The sequence below is a fragment of the Sturnus vulgaris genome, chromosome 13 (assembly GCF_052056855.1).
Source record: "Sturnus vulgaris isolate bStuVul1 chromosome 13, bStuVul1.hap1, whole genome shotgun sequence".
Classification (NCBI taxonomy): domain Eukaryota; kingdom Metazoa; phylum Chordata; class Aves; order Passeriformes; family Sturnidae; genus Sturnus; species Sturnus vulgaris.
The window spans coordinates 2,704,720-2,723,346 of NC_142255.1; the positions used below are offsets into that span (position 1 = coordinate 2,704,720).

General features: G+C 50.4%; 1 protein-coding gene across 4 annotated transcripts in view; it reads left to right on the forward strand.

Annotated features, from left to right (window-relative positions):
- LINGO1 (leucine rich repeat and Ig domain containing 1) overlaps positions 1-18,627 on the forward strand; it is a 152,300-nt gene that overhangs the window by 80,204 nt on the left and 53,469 nt on the right. For 2 of the 4 annotated variants that reach the window (XM_088172358.1, XM_088172355.1), the window contains 2 exons: positions 9,504-9,649; positions 14,022-14,107. The gene's annotated coding sequence lies outside the window, so the exon portion shown is untranslated. The remainder of the gene's footprint in view (positions 1-9,503; positions 9,650-14,021; positions 14,108-18,627) is intronic. The other 2 variants (XM_088172356.1, XM_088172357.1) reach the window with 1 other exon arrangement.

The following is an 18,627-nucleotide window of genomic DNA, read 5'->3' on the forward strand; positions in this document are numbered from 1 at the left end:
GTGGGGGAGTGTGTTGGTGCCAGGCAGGCAGCAGCCAGGACTGTGCACTGGCACAGCAGCAGGTCCCACCCTGGATCTGCTGATTCTTCTGCAGACTCTGTTCTCAGCAGTTGTGACTTGGGCAAGTTTCTGGCAGAGGAGACAGTGCTTTATGTTGCTTTCTTTGTTTAGATGTGATGGTTGGATTATTCTGTGGGCTCCCCACAGCTGTGTTGCTGTGTGCCCAGCTCCCGTATGTGCCCTGATCCCAGCTGTGGGCACTGTGGATGTCTGCCCAGCCTGGCGCTTTTTACAGCCCTTAGCTTGGTTATTCCAAGTGTTGGTGTGGTGTCCTGGGGACAGTCTGTGTGATGTGTAGTTCAGTAAATATGTAATGGGGTGTTTTAGGGCTTTATTGCTTTTATGCAGCACTAATGTAATGCTATTTAGAGAGCTCTGGCACACCCATCAGCAGCTCAAGTGGAGCAAAGGAAGGATGTTCTTCCTCTCCAAGCCCATCATCTTCCCCACTTGATGCTCTCAGCCATGATATAGTGGTCTAAAGGTGACAACTTGTCTCTGTGAGCACTCTGAAAAGCAGGCAGTGGGATCATTAGAAATGACTGTGGATTGGCCCTGTTTTAAAAGGGAGCAAAATATTTGGCCAAAGTCCCATTGGAGCATTTTCAGCTTTTGTGAAAACCTTCTGCTAGAAAACTTTTTTCTAGAGTTCCTACCAGAATCGAGCTCTTGGGTTTCAGATCATCTCTGTGAGGAGCTGCAGGTGCTCTATAGGGGCTTTAGCCAGCCTAGGAGGTGTCATCAGGCCTTAGCTGTGTGTATTGGATGGGGTTGGAAACACTGCCTTGCCTGGCATTGCCCTGCTTCAGGGCAGGACTTGGCTCTTGTTCCCATCTGTGCCCTTCTTGTAGGCTGTTCCTGGGTAGGACTGCTACCCAAGAGCAAAGCCTGTTCTGAGGGGAGCTTTGTGCCCCTGTCCCACCCCACAGCACTGGGGGGCTGGGACTCCCCTGTGCTGTGGGTTGTAGAAGTGCTGTTATTCTGGATTGGCACCTCAACACTTTGGGCCCCTGGCACTTAATAACTGCAATACCTAATTTTAGTGCAATGGCACTCATTCAATCTGCTGTTCCCAGAATGTGCAAGTGACATAAATTAATGTTACAAGAAAAAGTCAAGTTTCTAGTGTGAGATCAATAGATCATAACGTGGTGATATTTGAAAATACATCTTATTAGCAGTTCATATTTTGGCACTTTCCATGGATTCCCACGAGCTCCCTGCTGCCCCAGGGAGCTGCTGTGCATGTGGTTGCTGACAGCATCAGTAGTCCTGTGAGATAATATTGCCTGTACTGGATGTCACTTTGTGGCTTTTATCCCTCAGGAAATGAATGGAGAGAGGTTGGAGCTATTGGTCACTGTAGGGCAGAAGCAGAAACCTTTAGCATCTTGCAGCAGTAATGAGAAGGGTTTCTTTCTGAGCTAGCTTGGGGTTTCCAAGCAGGCAGATGCCACAGAGCTGGCATTGTGTGGTGTTGCTGTGAACCAGCCTGAACAGAAAAGTGAGGTAGGGAGGGAGCCCATGGCTGCTCTCCTGTCCTGGATAAAGACAGAGGTTCATTGGAAGGATGCTGGGCTGTGCCTCTGGGTAGATGAGCAGAGGCTTTGAGCTTTCAGGGCCCAAACAGCTCCATTTACCTGCACTGAGGAGGAAAAGTAATGTGAGGGGGGGCCCCCCATGGCAGGGCATGGCTTTGCTCAGCACAATCCTTCTCAGCTTATGGGGCCTCTGCAGAGGCCATTGTTGACAGCTTAAAAGTGACTTCCTTGAGGCCAGGACTCAAGGCAAAGGCCGGGTGTGTTTTGTCTGTGGACTGGGGTCTCTGGTTACTCCTGTGCTTATCTCCTCCTCCCCACGTGCAGTAGATGGTGCCGGGTTGATTTGTCTGCATGAGTCAGGCTCTTTGGCAAGAGGTTCAGAGCTGAGCTTTGCAGCCAGCTGTAAAAATATCCCTCCAGGGCATGTGCACTGCACCTCTCCCCTCACATGCCTTGTGCTGCTTCCTCCTCCTCGGGAGGAAGCAATCTCCTCTGCAGACCTCACCATCAGAGCAGATTAGAGCAGCTCCCAGCTCCTCCAGTGCTGCAGAGGAATCGCCAGGATCAGAGGTTTGGATTGTAGCTGTGGGGAATGATCCCTCTTTCTGTAAGCCTGGATGAGAAAGGTGGTGTGCAGTCATTCTGCTTCGGTGAAGTGTGCTGGAGGATAGGCACTTCCCTCTGGTCCCCAGAGCCAACGGAGCTGTGCTGGGCTTTGCTCAAATGGAGGATGCTTGTGTACACTTCTGTAAGCAATGAAGTGACTCAGGTTGCCCACTCAGTCTTCTCTTTCCACAGACTGTTCCCAGAGTCCCTCCGGATGTGTCTGAAGCATCCTAAATAAGACCTGTGCTCACTGTGCTCCGAGGTGGAGGCTGCTCTGAGCTGCTCACTAAAAAATAGGCCATTGCTTTCCTCACGCAGGCAGGCATTTAAAGAGCCTGTGCGGGAGGAGTGTGGGCATGTGGCTAAATCAGAAGTGAGGAGCCATCCCCTCCTTTGGCACCTCACCTGCCTTCCACAAAATGGGGCCTCTGGGAAGCCAGGCTGCAGGCTGGCTGGCTCTTTTTGGTAGCTTACTTGGTGGCACTGGCTTTGTGTGTTGCTCCCAGCACCCAGCAGAAATCACTAGGGAGAAGCAGCTCGCTTTTTGCCTTGCCTTTAGGACCAGAGTTTCCAAAGTGGCTCGGGTTTTTACCTTTTCTCCCAGAAAAGTCAACAGCAAAACCTGCTTGCCTGAAGTGGGATTAGGCAACTGCCCTTGCAGGAATCCCTTCCTTGCTCTCCTGATCCTTTCTTCAGCCAGTTGCCCAGGCAAAGCATCTATCTCTATCTTCTAACCTGAGATGCTGTCTCTTCACTAATTAAATGAGGAATATCACCTCTTTATAATTGTCAGATGATTTCAAATTAAAAAGGGACCTGTCGGACTAAGAAGAACCTTATCCTCCCTCTGGGGACTGCCTTCGTTTTTATTTAAGTTTTTTTTCAGGCTGATAATTCCATCTGAAAGTCTCCTGTGATACTGTGGTAACCCTTGGATGCTATTCAAGTGCATCCTGGCCCCTGGCGTGTGCTCATTGCCTCTTAATTGCTCTAAATAAGTTGGGAATGATGAAATTAAAGTGCCATTGATATGAGGCAACCCTGGCATGCTGCAGTTATAGGCATGTGAGGGATGTGGACAGATGGGGAGATGTTAGGATAATAGGTATTAAATGCAGATTTTACCCTGTTTGGGATCCCCTTCTAAGCACAGTTCAACTTCTTGGTGCAGCAAGTTTGGCAGCTCCTGTGCTGGTGCCCCAGCTGAGCATTTGGCATGGGCTGCTGATGTGCAGGACATAAAACTGTATGACCTCTCTTAGTTTCTCAAGGGTTCCTGGGTTATGGACACAAAATAATCCCGAGTCCACACAATGTCCCTGGGTCTGTAAATCCCGGGTTTCTCGTCCTTTGGGTGATGTGGTTCAAACTGAAACAAACAGATGTGGGGTACTGGATCTGTTCTGATTCATTGACTAGGGCTTGTTGTTCTCTTCATTCCCTTAATCTGTAATTTTGGAATTGGGTTCAGGTTTCAAACCTGAAACAGCTGAGTTTGGGATTCTGGTGTTGAACCAGAAGCAAGTGGATATTCCCCCTGCCCTGGTGTGCAGGAAATCTGGGCTGAGATCCCAGTGTGCCTGGGAGCAGCATTCCCTGCTCCTGACCTTGCCCTGGAGTGGGGACAGCACTAGCAGGGGATGTGGCAGCTGGTGGGGTTGGGGGCTGCCTTGGGCAGAGGCTGGGAGCTGGATGGTGTCATTCAGTAGCTGCTCTTGTGCTCTGCTCACCTGGAAATGTTGCTGCTTTTAGTGTCCTTCACTCTGAAAGAAAATAGACTATTTTTGGCATATGTAGTCAAAGCAGGAGAATGATACCTTGCTGGCTGGTGGTGTTGCAGCGTCCCATTGCAGCAGAGGGGCCTGGATAAGACCTGACTCCAGATCTTCAGCAAAGGCAGTTTTGTGGCAATCTGTTCCCAGCCAGAATAGACTCATCACATCACCCACAGGGTGAAAGTCATCCCAGTCCAGCGATTCAACACTTATCCCCATGACTCAGTATCCCATCCCTGATCCTGCAGGGAGAGCATCTGGGCGTGGTACCACGGTGCTCAAGGAGAGCATCTTGGCCAAAGCCCATTTTTGGAACATACAGGGGTGGCTGGTCCCAGAGCTGCAGGTGAAGATGAGCCTCATCAGTCTGCAGGCACTTTTGTAGCCCTACAGGTGTGCTTGGTTTGGTGATTGTGCAGTTAATAGTTTTCCTAAGATGGATGGCAGGTACAGCACAGCAGTTTGCTTTCCAAAAAAATGCCAGTCATTCTAATCACTTGCCTAAGATTTGGGTCAAGTCCAGCCACCTGGATTTGGATAATAACTCTCCCAAGTCTTCTTGAGCTAGTCTTGTGAAGCATTGGCATTCTCAGGACAGTTGAAATGGATGGGAGATGCTCTGACATGGCAGCCAGCTGGCCTCCGGGATGGATGGCTGATTGCAAAGTGATGGAAAGTTACATTTGCTCAGTCTGAGCCAATTCTATTCCTGTAACTGGCCTTGGCTGTGACTTTGGCTTCCCTGTGGCTCATCGGATGCTCACCCTGTGACATGCTCACCTGGAGGCTTTGGGCTGAGATGGCAGAATCCCTTGCTCTGGGCAGCCCTCCAGGCTCAGGGCTTATCTATCAGAGGAGTTCAAGACCTCTGAATTCTACCTGTTGCACATTTAAAGGCCAGAGGAATAGATTTATGACTCTGGTCTGACCTGCCTTGGAACAGAAACCAGAACTTGTCCCTGGCTGATTCCTTTGTCAAGTGTAGCAGCTCTGGGCACACTCAGGTGTGTGGTTCCTGAAGACATGGGAGCTGCAGAGTCTTGACCCTGTTAGCAGGCAGCAGAGGTCTAGCTGGGGTGTTTGGGGTAATCCCTTTGAGTAAGAGATGCTCCCAGAGTACCTGGGCCTGTGTGGGGTGTAACTGCCTGCTTGCATGAAAGATCATGGGCACTGCCTGGGCTGGTCCTGGTGACTCAAAGTTCCAACCTCTCCAACGTGTGCTGCCTCCAAACTAACAGGAGGTGGTTATAGTGGCTGTAAATCCCTAAAGGCAGGAGACAGCCAGTGTTTGGAGGGATTTAGGTGTAAATTCATTCAGTTAATTTTCTGAAAAGGATCTGTGTGCTGGATTGTCAGTATGATGCCAGTTGTGCTTTCCACTGGGCCAGTCTCCCTGGGGCCCAGCAACCTGAAGTGCTCTGTTTGTGTTCAGGGCTGTGCTCCCACCCTTTGCTGCTGCTCCCTCTGCTTGGTTAGAAGTGCTCCCAGTTGCAGCCCCTCTACAGCTGAGCTCTCAATACAACACATAGAATTCTCAACAGAAGCCAAGGTGTGTGCTGCGACCTTGAGATATTCTCCCAGTGAGTCCTTTTCTCCTCGTCTTGCTTGCATGTCTGTCAGATCATCTCTGCTCTTCTTCTGCTTCCCCTTGCCTTGGCCACTTGGAGGAGGTGGCTGCCCCTGGGCCCTGTGCCTTGGGCAGGAATAGGTCTGTGCCAGCTCCCACCAAGAGCCATCCCCTTCCCTGCCTGGCTGAGCACAGTACAGTACGTCCCTGGATCTGCAAGGAAAAGCTCCTGGTGACTTCCATCAGGAAACAAGCTGGGTACTTCCACAGGACCATGGAAGAGGGAAAGCACAGGGCAGGGCTGGCTCATCTGTGCCAGCACACTGAGTTTTGGCCTGTGCTGGAATTGGCTGTTCCTGCCCAGCATGGAGGAGGAAGGAGTGGTGCTGGGTGGTGAGCTGGGCTTGGCATGGCTGTGGGAGGAGAGAAGGACCAGTGCTGACTGCTCCCAGGAGGAGCCACAGGAGCTGTCACCATGTGTCACCCCCTTTTTGGCAGCCCCAGCCTGCTTGGCCATCAAGTGCAGTTAAAAAGACCAAGCAGGCACCAGGACTTGTTTTGCCACCAGAAACTGCTTGATGCTGTAGGCAGCTGCCTTCTTGGTCTGTGCCATGCAGAGTCTGGGCAAGGATTGGTCTGGGAGTTCATTTGGGGACCAGATCCCTTGGAGTGCTGCCCTAGTGGTGATGGTGCAGTTTGTTGCATGAGAACTTTGCTAATTGGGCCAAACTTTGGTATTTTGTGGGCTTTGCATCCCCTCCAAACAGGACGGTCTCAGACCCTGGCTGGCACTGAGCAGAGCAAGCTGCTTCTGGTCCCCACGTGCTGCAGGTGCCCAGAGATGTCCTGGCATTGGGGCAGGGCAGGGAGCAGATGGAAGGATTTGTTTTCCCATCTCAGTTCCTTGTGGCTGAGATTTCTTTCAAAGAGCCTTTCACCCAGAGGTGAAGTCACTCACCATGGCCACCTTCAGCAGCTGCTTCTCTGCATTGTGGGTTGTAAATGTCCCCTTAATTTACTGCCTGCAGTGCACTAAAGCAGCAACCTTAGCACAGCTTCTGCATAATAACCAGAGAGGCTCTAGATCCTGAGCTGTGACACACAGTGCTCTCCTTGACTGCTGTAGTCCCAGGGGCTGATGTCTCCTTTACCCTGGGTGCCTCAGCTTCCCCACCACTTGCTTTTGAAAGATAACTCCCTGTAAAATAGAGAGATTTAGTCTAGTCCAGCTGGGCAGGTCAGTCCAGGCAGTAATGCACTCACATCCTAAATGTTTCAATTCTTTTGGCTAAACTTCCTGGTGAAAGCTAGTTTTTTTTCTCCTTCACAAAAGAGGATAACAGCTCTGACCTTGAGGAGAGAAATGATGAGGGTTCAGAGTTCTTTCTTTTTTTGTTGCTATTTTTCTTGCAAAATATTCCAGTTGAGAGGGATTTTTTGCTTAAGCAATTTATACCCAGTGGATAGATTTATTCCGTTTAGCTGCCAGCCGCAAGAAAGCCTTGTTATTCCCTATGGCATGGCTTTTTTTTTTCCCCTCAATACTCATAAATACTCTTTGCTAAATCTGAATTTTTACTACTTTAAGTGTGAGGGACCAGGTACTCCTGCCCTATTCTGATGCTGGAGGAATCAGTCTCCTTCGTTCCCTGACCCTGGATAACCTGAATGGTGCTCAGAATCAGTTGTTAAATATCCCTCTGTCTCCCCATGCCTGATCCAATTCTGCTCCCTTGTTATTTCCATCTCTCAGGGATAAAGGATCTGCAGAAAATTACTTTTTTGAACATCCTGGAACCAAGAGGTGCTTTGGAGGCAACATTTCCGAATCCCACCTGGCTGCTACTTCCCATGCCTCTGCTCCCAGCCAACACCCTGCTGTCCTGGCTTTTAGCAGGAACCGGGCAAAAAATGTTTCCTAGCCTAGCATCATTATTTCAGGGGAGAAGAGGAAAACATGGAGGTTTGGTTTGAAATAATTTGAGTGAACATGGCAGAAATGCAAGGACTTGACAGCAGAGTTGGTTTAGATTGGGGTAGAAAAGAAATGAGGAGACTCAAAATGAAAAGTGGTCTCAGAGGGAGGGGAAAAAAGGCAATGTTTCCTTTCAGACACATCAACCCTGGCTGCTTTGATGCTGATGGATCACTTGATACTCTTTGTGAAACCATTCCATATGACAAAGCCAGTTTTCCAGGCCAGAACTGTTGCTGATGGGTTTGGCTGGGGTAGCTCCTTGTACCCCTGGTGCCTGCCTCAGTTTCCCTTCATAGAATCACAGAATGTTTTGGGTTGGACAGGACCTTCAAGGACACCTTGTCCCAATCCCCTGCCGTGGGCGGGGACACCTTCTACTGTCCCGGGTCACTCCAAGCCGTGTGCAGCCTGGCCTTGGACACTTCCAGTGACCCAGGGACAGCCACAGCTGCTCTGGTCAACCACTGCCAGGCCCTCCCCACCCTCACAGGGAAGGATTCCTTCCTAATATATAATCTATTCTTCCCTTGTTTGTAGTTTTTCCATGAGGTTTAGGGCACTTCAGCTGCCTCATCTCTCCCTTTACCAGGGTGGGCTGGTGCAGGGGACACACATGGCATTGGCAGCACCTCCCTTGCTCAAGAAGAGACTCAGCTGAGATCCTCATAATCATTGCCTGAAACAGCATCCCTCCCCTCACACACGGCTCTGTCTCTCTGTGGTTTTAATTTCTTTGGAGCTCAGATTCTCAGCCTCCTTACGTCTCCACTAGTGCAGTGTTTTAGGAACAGATGGGCTTAATTTCCGATTGCTGCCCCCTGAACTTGGGAGGAGGCTTGAGTTTGGAGCCAGTCTGCCTCTTGTTCCATGTGAGTCCATCCAGCAGGCTCCTGCCTGCCCTGGCCCTGTGGACATGGAGCCAAGGGCCCAGCAAATTCCCCTCTCTGTGATGAGAGAGGCTCTCAGAAGTAAGATTTTTCTCTCTCAGTGGATAAATCTGTCTCCATGTTACCTTAGCAGTGGCAAGGGCTGAGTATCTTCTTATGGGTTGATACTGTTGAGATGCTTAGTCTAAGCTCCATCTAATCCTCTTTCAGGGAGATATCGGGCTGGTGATCTCCTACAAACAGGTTTTCTGACACCAGCCTTGGCATTCTGTGGTTTGTGATCATGCTGGAAGGGTGGTGGTCCTGCTGCACCTCTGCTGCTGCTCCTGAGCTGAACCAGAGGTGAAAGGGAAAAGAAAATGAACCTACGAGTTCTCTAACCTGAACTCTGGTGGATTTTGGGTTTAGGCGTCTGCTCCTGCTTTCATAGGGTTTTGTGGCATGGGATTTCCTTATCCAGCTTCTAGTGCAGCATAAATCAGTTTTTTATAACTGATTTTGTGTTGCATTAAAGCTTTGGGGTGGATTTTTTGAGAACACTCTCATGAATCTTGCCTGTTGTGCTTCTGCCAGTGTACCCTGGGAATCTTGTCACTCTTTGGGATTCAATAGCAAATGTAAAGCAGATTTAAAATATTGCCATTGCCCTCCTGTGTGTCGAGGCCCAAACCTGAAGGCAGAATTTAGAGGTGCTGCAATGTGCTTGAAAACTCTTGGACTGTTGAACTTGGCAATCAAAACCTGATTCCTGCTTGCTAGAGTGGGAGCCTTGTGTGTGGCTACCCTCCATGATCCCATTGTCACCCACACATTGTGTGTGGGGCTGGAGTCACCTGGCAGCAGTGCTGGCACAGGGCACTTGTGGGGGCTGGCACCCAGGGCATGGGAGATTTGCTGTTGGTAAGATCTGATCAGCACCAACCTGGTTGTTGGACCTCATCTCTGGGATGTGGTGCTGAGCAGTTTTGGGATGGACATTGTCCTTCCTGGAACAAGGTGAGCAAAGCCCGTTCTGCAATGGGGAGTGCTTGTGGAGAGGGCAGGTCCCTCTGCACCTCCTGACACTGTCCCCTTCCTCCTGTCTTGCAGGGCTGTGTGTCTGGGGCTGAGCCAGGTGCCCCCTGCTCCGCACTGGGTCCCATGAGACAGGCAGGACCACGCTGTCCCTCGCGCCCGGGGCCGCAGCGCCCGCTGCCCGGGACCCCACGGCGGGGCTGCACACAGCTGCTGCCACGGTAAGTCCTGGCCTCCACCTGCCTTCCCAGGACACTCCCCTGCACGACGATGTGCTCCAGGTCTCTGTTTCTGTTGGCTCCATGTGCACTCCCTGGCTGCAGCGGGGTTACAGCGTGGGGACCGTGCAAAAAAAAACACTCAGAGAGAATAGCTTATGCACCAAAAAAAATTCAGGTTTCAGTCAACAGACTCAGCTCACGAATTCAGGTTGTATTTAGCAAGTGGCTTTGGCTGGGGAAAAAAAAAAAGTGAAACACTGAAAAGTTTGATTTTGACATTTTCAAAATGAAACCTTTCAGCCATCTGTTTCAAGATGACATTTCAGTTTGAATTTTTTCGAGGTTTTTTTTTTTTTTTTTCCAGGGTGGGGGGGAAGCCACCTACAAACAAAATGAAAGCTTCACTTCAGCCCAAACAAAATGTTTCATTCAGCCCCAGATTATTACTGGAGCTTTAAAATTTGGCAAAGGAAAAAAAAAATTACTTTGGTCATCCTGAATTACTTTCTTTACTCTGTTTAATCACCAGGACAAAAGACGAGCGTGTGAGGGAGTGGGAGCTGTGGGGCCCATAGCACGCAGCGTTGGGGGTTTTTGAGTGGGAGTTTGGGAAGAGCCTGTGGTGGCAGAACATGTTGTACCAATGACTTTGGTGATGGCAGGAGCCTGTGGGAGCCAATTTTAGCTACAGCAGAAAGCTTGTGCTGGAGAGGAGAGCGTGCTGTGCTGAGCCCACCTGGAGTCAGCATCCTCCCAGGCTGTGGGGGTGGCCCCAGTGTCCAGACCTGTGCTGAGTGCCAGGGGTGTGTGGCAGGTCTCACCCAGTGCCATTTCCTCCCTGCAGAGCAGCATCTGTGCCTGTGATCTGTTTTTCCCATCTGGTGTTTGGGCAAGCCCAGTTTGGGGAGATAAATGTGATGCAGAAGAGACCTTCTGGTCTGCCCAGAACCTTCTTGTAACTCTCTTTGAACAGGAGAAACCATTCTGGGGATGGAGGAGGGAAGGAAGGGACTGGGGCAGGAGGGGGGAGAACAAGACCCTCCCTGTGGGGCTGCAGGAGAAGCTGTGTGGGCTCCTCTTTGTCCCCTAATGGCAAAAAGGAGGTGATCTGACCCATATGTCCCAAATCCCATCATGGCTGACACCCGGGTAGCACTCCCACTGCCCAACTCAGCTGGAACTACCCAGTTGGAAAAAAACAGCTGTGCTTTTCATTTACCACACCCTGTCCACCCCCAGTCTATCCCAAATGTGACCCTATCCAGTCACACACAACTGCTGCATGTGGAGGCAAGTGTTGGAAGGGGGCTGTGCTTGGTGGGGGCTGCTGGACTCCTTGGAATGGGGCTGTGCTGGTTCACGCCCCTTGTCAGGAAGGGAGGAATGGAGGAGCTGAATCGCAGAATGAGAATAGGAGAGCCCCAAAATCAGACCATAAACAACATCTGTGCAGCAGCACGGGGGGCTGCAGGAAGGCATCCTGGGCTGATTTCCTGGGAGGAGTGTGCTGCTGGCACATCCTGGCTCCCACAGCCTGGGCGTGCAGGACTCCCACTCCAGCAGGAAGGCTTCAAACACAGCATGCCAGGCAGGTGTCTGGGAGCGTGGTGGGACTGCAGGTGTTCCAGATCTGTTTACATGTGCTCCCATGCTTCTGTCAGTACTGGCTCCCTGCTGAAGTGTTGTAGGGTTGCTGCCTTTGTTGCAGAGGAAAAAAACCTGGCTGTTCAGAGGTACGTGAGATCAGAAGGGATCAGGGTTGCTGCAGGTCTGAAATCAGTGTCTGCCCTTGTTTGGAAGGGAGCTGGTTGTGCCCAAACCTCTGCTGGCTGTTTTACAGGTGGCCATGACCCCAGGGTCTGAGTGGCAGTGCTGGAGAGGGTGGTAGGACCTTGTCCCTGTGGGTTTACCCCACAGGGAATCCCTTTACCCTGCTTTGGGAGAGTCTTTCCCCAGGCCCTTACTGGAAGCCCCTGAAATCTCCTGGATCATGTACCTCTGGGTTTGCATTTAGTGTTCCCACCTTCCTTTCTCTTTCTATTTTCATTTCTCCCTTTTTCCCCCCCTCGCTCCATCTTTATCAGTAGCTAATGAAACAGGCAGGGAGAAACCCAATTCGTACAGTAATTAAATTTACTTAGAGGGTATTCAGCTGGAGTAATGAGAAGTTTAATTCAATGATTAGTTTTTTCTTTCATTAATTAAAAATGGAACAACGGTGCAGTTACAGTGGGCTGCATTGATCCTCCTTGTGGAAAGCTGCTGATGGAGGAGGAGGAGGAAGGAAAGCTTCTCATTTTATCTTCTCTGGATGCCCTCCCCACACACAGATGCCTGTATTGTCCCCTGCTCCCAGCTGATCCCTTGCCCAGGTGTCCCTGAGTGACTCTAGGTAAGGGGTGCTTGGGGTGATGATGAGGAGAGCAGTGGCACTGTCCCCCACACGGGTCCTCTCCCCGATCTGTCCTCAGCCTTTCGGTTTAAAAATGGATTTGAAATATTTGCTGTGGGTGGAAGATTGAAAAGCAGGTCCCAGCCTACAAGAAGTTTGGGGTGGGAGAGTTGTTTTCCATCCTTGCTGAACAGATTTTGATCCATTTAAATATGTTAAACTCATAAACATGTTTTTAGTCTTTTAAAATAAGTGATGTGTGAAAGCAAAAAATAAACCAAATAAGTAATTTCCCATTTTTCCAATGCCTTCTGTGAGATCTTGAGCAATGTTAAGACCTCAGATGTCCTTTGAAGCATGATTGGGCAGGTTCTGTTCCCCTAAAGTAGAGGCATTTGTGATCCCAGTTTTGACACAGACAGGCTTTTTTTGGTATTTTGGGGATCGTTGTAAGATCTGCTCATGTATGACTTCCTAAGGAGGAGTAGACAGTAACAGAAATAACCCCCAAAAAAACCCAAGGAACCATTAATTGGAGTTGTGCAGGAGCTGTATGCAAAGGGGGGCTGGGCAGGTGAGCAAGCACTGCATCCCCCTCACCTGTACCCTCCCTGCCCACCTGTCTGCCAAGTTCTCTGCTGCTGTGGGGGCCCTGTGATGGTGAGAATTAGCCAAGGACTGGGGCAGCAAAAGCGGAGTTTGAAGGCAGTGAGAGCCAAGAGCACTTAACACCTCTGGAAATCAGATGCTTTAGCTTTTCTCGGGTTATCTTGAGTGATAACTGCTTCAAGAAAGCTGGTGGGCAAGGGAGAGGCTCCTGGCCAGCCCAATACTGTGTCCCTGTGCTGGGAAGACAGACAGAGTCCCATGTGGGACTGGAGCCCCTCCAGCAGTGTTCATACATCCTTGAGGCTCCCCTGTGCCCCGTTTGTGGAGTGGCTCACAATTCAGAGAAATGGCTTTTTATGGCAAGAAAGGAAGAATGCATCCCCCTGCTTTGACCTCATCTCCTGAAACAGCAAAAACTGTGATTGGAAATTATGAATGTGGGCCACCTCTTTCCACACCTGTAGGGGAGGTGCAGCTGAGCTCTTCTATCTCTGGCCTGTGCCTCGGCTGTGGTGGCAGTGGGAGGGAGCCCCAGGCTGGGCAACTTGGGGCAACCCAGTGTTGGCAGCCTGTGCATCCCTCAGCTGGACTGAGCTCCTGGCATCTCTCAGGGCCCAGCCTGTTGTCCCCAGGACTTGTGGCAGTGTCCTGGGCTGACCCTGGCTGTAACACAGCATCTCCAAGTCCCAGCACATCTATGGGAGAGCCCCCAAGCCCCCTGGGTCTGTGGGATGCAGTGTCCCCAGATTGAGCCTCATGCCTCATTGCTGGGATCCTGAGCTGCAAGAGCCTTTTTCAGCCCAGCACTTTGGTGATGTTTTGCAATTCCTGTCCTCTGTGAAGTGTTTGGCTGGGACACAGGGATGCAGCCAGCAACTGAGCTGCGTGGGGAAGCTCCTGGAAGGAGGTGTAAGCCTGTGCTGACCAGTGAGTGACATTTAGACTCGTAATCAGCTGCAGCAGTACCTTACAACAGTGTTTTTCCAAGGGGTTTTGCATGCATGTGCTTCTTCAGAGATCACTGCAAATGATTCCCAAGTGCTCTGGCCCAAATCTGTCCTGGTAGCTGTCAGCAGATCAATGCTCTACTAAGTACAGACCTGCTCTATTTCCGTGGGAAAATGGCTCTCTTAAGCAGTTCATTTTGGGCCTTCCAGCAGCAGGGCCCCTAAATTTTGGTAGTTGTGTTTTTCTGTCTGTTACAGCCTGATTTATAACTTCTAAATATCAGCTTGGATGAAGATTGAGCTTGTCTGAGCTCAGCTTTGGGAGGGAGAGAGGGAAAAGCATTCACAGCTTTTTAATTTCTCTCCTGCTTGCCTCTCAAATGCCATTTTTAAAGCCCTAATTTTGGTTTCCATTTGCCCACAGTGCATGAGTGGAAAGCAGAGGAGAGGCCAAAGCCCAGTGCACACCTGGCAACTGATCCCCCAGCATCCTGCCTTCATCTGACCCAGGTAAGTGCACCCGAGCTCGGAGCATTGGTTTATGTGATGTTCACATGCATTTATTGTGCTGAGTCCGGGGCTGGACTGGTTTCCATTGCCAGAAGTGTGGTAAAAATGCCTTTTCCTTCCTCCATACTCTGGGCTGGCTTCCCAGCCCTCCTGGTGGGGGCGAGGCAATGTGGCTTCCAGCTAGGATCTGGGGCAGGTAGAAAGTGTTCAGTCAGTCCGGGGGGAGAGGCCTCTAAAATAAATATTTGGATGGTGGCACTTTTGAGAAAGGACTTTGTGATGGTTTTGTGTGGCACTGCTTAGGAGGGTTTGCTCCAGCTCATGTTACATCAGGGAGGGACAAACGCTGCCCACGTGGAGTGATTCAGCGTGGACGGCCAGGCGTTGCAGCTTGGGAATGCTGGGCAGGAGTGGTTTTGTCCTCCAGGAGAGGGCGGGCAAGAGGGTCCTCAAAAAGCAGTGGCTTTCGAGATGTCTCTATTCTCCTTGCATGGCTTCTGCACGCTCTTGGCGGGACAGTTAAAAGAGACAGGAGCAGGTTTTGTCTTGTTCTGCACATCCCCATCCTCAGCTGAAATCTGGGAGCTGTCAGCCTGATGCGGGAGATGCGTGAGACAGCAAACATCAGAGCTGACTGGGTTGAGGCAATTTCCCAGGATGTCAGTCCTCGAGAGAGAATAAAAAGGATCTCTCGGTGAAGAGCAGAGTTTGGTTTCCTAATGAAAAAAAAAATTAGGATGATTCAAGCATCTTTCATCTGTCACAGCTGGGGGAGGGTTTGTTGAAACTGGATTTTGTCCAAGGTAGTAAGAGATAGAGGAGTGTGCTGGGATCTCAATTCAACAGGAGTGGTGGCACTGGGAGGGCAGTTCTACCTGGGGCAAAGCTCACTTGGGATTGCCCAGGGGCAGTGTTCCATGCCTGGTTCAGGGAAAAGAGAATCAAAACAGTGAGGCATAACTCTTGCACACTCAGATATGTAATTTCTCCCTTATGTTGTTCTTTGCTCAAAGCAAAGAGCAGGCTGCATAGGCTCAACCTGGTGCATGCAAAAAAGGGACCTGTCCTTACCTCGCCTCACATTCCTGTGTGAGAGGAGCCCGTGGGGAGGCATTTCCAGCTTTGCAGAGAGGTATTTGTAGGTTCTTGTTGCTGTTTCCTGTTTTGTGGTAATCAGGAATGAGCCCAGACATCCCTCCCTGCTCCCACAGGTGCTCTGTGTGGATTGGACCCTGGGAGAAGCTGTGTGTGAAGGATGCTCTGAGGAGGAGCTCCCACTGTGTCAGGGCTGACAGAGCAAGTACAGGGACCATGGAAATAGCAGTTTTCTGTGAAAATACCTTTTCAACAGCAAGCTCTGAAGTGCATTTATTTTTAGTGATTGTCTCTTAAAACAAGATTCTGCTGGGAAATGATCCTGCTGGTTAAAGCCCTCCTGAAAATGTAAGCACCGAGAACCATCTGCTCTGTGTTTGGATTTGGGTATTTTCTTTCAGAGTGCTCTTTGCAAAAACTGAAGGTTTTTCCTAAGAACGCTATTTAGAAAATTAGGTGGTTTTGGTTTACCTTCTGCTTTTTCCTTTGAGAAAAGGAGAGAAGTTATTTCCTAGGGAATTTGGGATGATGGAGGGGAGCTGTAGTCAGCTTCTCAGGCTGCTCTGTCCACTAAGTAGTGTGAGAAGAGAGCAGCCAGGCACAACTGGGGTTCCAAACACCTCACAGCCTCCTGCCCTGCCCAAAAGCTTGGAGGGGGAAGCAGGATGTGGTGCTGGGAGCAGGGATCTCAGCCTGAGCATCCAGTAGGCACATAAGCCCTTTCCCCATGGAGCCTGCAAACCTTGGGCTGGATGATGTGGTCAGAGGCTTTATTTAGTTCTGAGCCTGAGTGGATTTTTAATGCATGAATTTTTAGCGTTTAAACTGAGCAGATCTTTGAACTGCTGTGGTTTCTGAGGGATGTTTCTCTTCCTCTCTGGCTGCATGTGCCATAAATGCTCCCAAAAAATCCCCCATGTCCTCTCCGGTGTTGCTAGCTCTGGTGATGTGGCCACAGACTTGCAGCAAGGTTTCCACTAAGCCCCTTGGAATGTCTTGGATTTTTGCTATTGAAAAGCAAGTTGTTGGCACCGAGGTTCCATCAAAGGCCTGGTGTCCTCACGAGGGAGGGGGACATGTAGGAGTGGCAGCAGTGTTGGGGTTGTCCCCAGGGACAGTGGGGACACCAGGGCCACTCTTGTCTTCAGCTGGCCCAAATGCTGTGGTGAAGCAGTGACTGGGAGAGCTGAGAGAGAGAACTGGGCTGGAGAAGCAAGGTCACAGAGGGAGAGGTGTCTGTGGTCTCTTTTGGAAGGTTGGCTTCTTCACCCCAGTAGGGCCAAGGAAAGCCCTGAATTTCTGTTCTGTGCCTTACCTGATTCCACCTGGCTCCATGGATTAAAACAGATTTCTTCTCAAACATCTCCCTCCGAGGGCTGACAAAGCTATTAAGAGATTTTTCTCTTGTTAAAAATAATTATGAATTTTGCAAAAGTCTACCTAGCCAGGCAGGGAGCCAGGCTGCCTGCCCAAGGGTGGCACCATGAGTGCATTTGCTGGATGCCACCATCACGGTCCAGCAGCTCTGCAGAGCCCACTGGTGGGATTTTATGCAGAGTGCCTGATGCTCAGGGCTTTCCAGCTTTGGTGGGGACCATCAGGGACTCTTTGTGGCAGGAATCTGGGCACTGTGTTTGTGAGACTGGGAGACTTCTGAGCTTTTCTAGCCAGCTCTCCCGTGTCTTGGGATGGAAGATTATATTGTGTGCACACAGCTTTGGGATGTCACATCAATGTTAGCCACAGGGAAGAAGTGAGAGTGGAGGTGAGTGTGCGTGGCAGTTTGTTTCTTTGGGTTTATGCGTTGATACTTTCTGCTTAATTGCACCCTGACATGCACCAAGGGGCAAGGAGGGGTTTTAAAGCATCTTAAAAAAAAAAATTACCTCCCATGAAATATTTAGGATAGGCTGCTTTTTAAAGACTGTTCTAATTACTCCTGCAAGGCTTCCACTTCTCCTGATGTCATTGCACATGGAGAGATGCAGTAGGAGTGTTTGTCCTGGTTAGCCCTGAGGGGCTGGGATGGTTTGTATTCACTGCAGGGAGGTCATCTCTTCTTTGACCCTTGGAGATGGGTGAGGGGAGTCAGAGGGCTGGTTTGTTCCTGTCAGTATTTCCTGATGATGGACTGAGGGCTTGGAAGGGAATGGAGGCAGTTTAGTGATATATTAGGGTATGCTAGCAACAAAAATAATGTCCCTTTTGCACCCTATGGCTCTCTCCTGGCTGTGTCCTGCCTCCCAGGGCTGTGGGGAGCATGTGGCTTGCCTGTGGAGACAGGCTGCTCTAGGAAATGCTCTCCCAGTGCTGTGAGATGTGATCCAAAACTAGTGTCCCATTACTTGCTCCTAGCTGTGTTAACTCTGCAAGGCTAATAGGACTCAAAAAAATCAGTACTACTGAAATCAGTAGCTCTGACTCAGAACATGCAGAGGGAGCAGACTTGCTGATTAAGGCGATGTTGATGTTGTAAGTGCTCACCCGGCCACAGCGGGGCCCTGGGACTTGCCTGAGAAATCTCTATTGGAGCCTGGGAGGGGTCCTCGGTTCCCATCTTGGTGCCTGAACCACCATGTGAGGAGGATGAAGGCGTGAGCATCAAAGCCAGCCAAACCACGGAGCGTTCCCAGTGCCGTGCCATGTTCCACAATTAATCACTTCCACCCACACTACACCTTCTCCCTTCCTTAAATCCTCCCTTGCCTGGTTCTGGAGCAAGGAATGGAAGCAGCTCCAGTTTTATGAATCAATCAAAGACAATGCTTGCTTTTGAGGGCTGCTGATTTAGAGAGCCCTTTGCAAGCATGTGTGCAGCATGATTTCTTATCAGAGCACAGCTCTGGATGAGCTTGCCAAGAGGAGCTGTTCCAGCTCCTGGCCACATCCTGGGGAGACGGCCTGAGTGGTCCTTTCATCTACAAATAAAACAAACAGGAACAAAGAAGGCAATAATATTGACTTTCATCATTGATATTTCCATTTATCTCATACAGTTACTAATAATTAGTAATTCTGTAGCTGGATGGGTATAGCTCATAATCTCAGTGTTTCAGGGGAGCCTATTAATGTCACTGCCAAAACCAGGCAAGCATAAAGCACTGGACAAGTGCCGAGTGGGGCGGAGGGATGGCAGTGGAGCAGGGCTGAACCTGGAGGAGAGGTGAGAGGCTGTGGAGCAGTGGGGCAGCAGCACTGGGGAAGGACACAATGGGCAAGGCCTGAGTCAGCACTGCTGTGCCTGTGGTGGGGTTGGAGAACTGTGTGGGCTTGGTGAGGGGAGCTGGGCCTCTAGGGGCTACCATCAGGCAGCCCCTTGCTGCATCCTCTGGCACAGCTGGAGCACAGCTGGTCTGTGTTTGGGAGGGAAGGGCAAGACTGGCACTCATTCCAGTGGCACTGGGGTGGAGGATGTACTGGTGGAG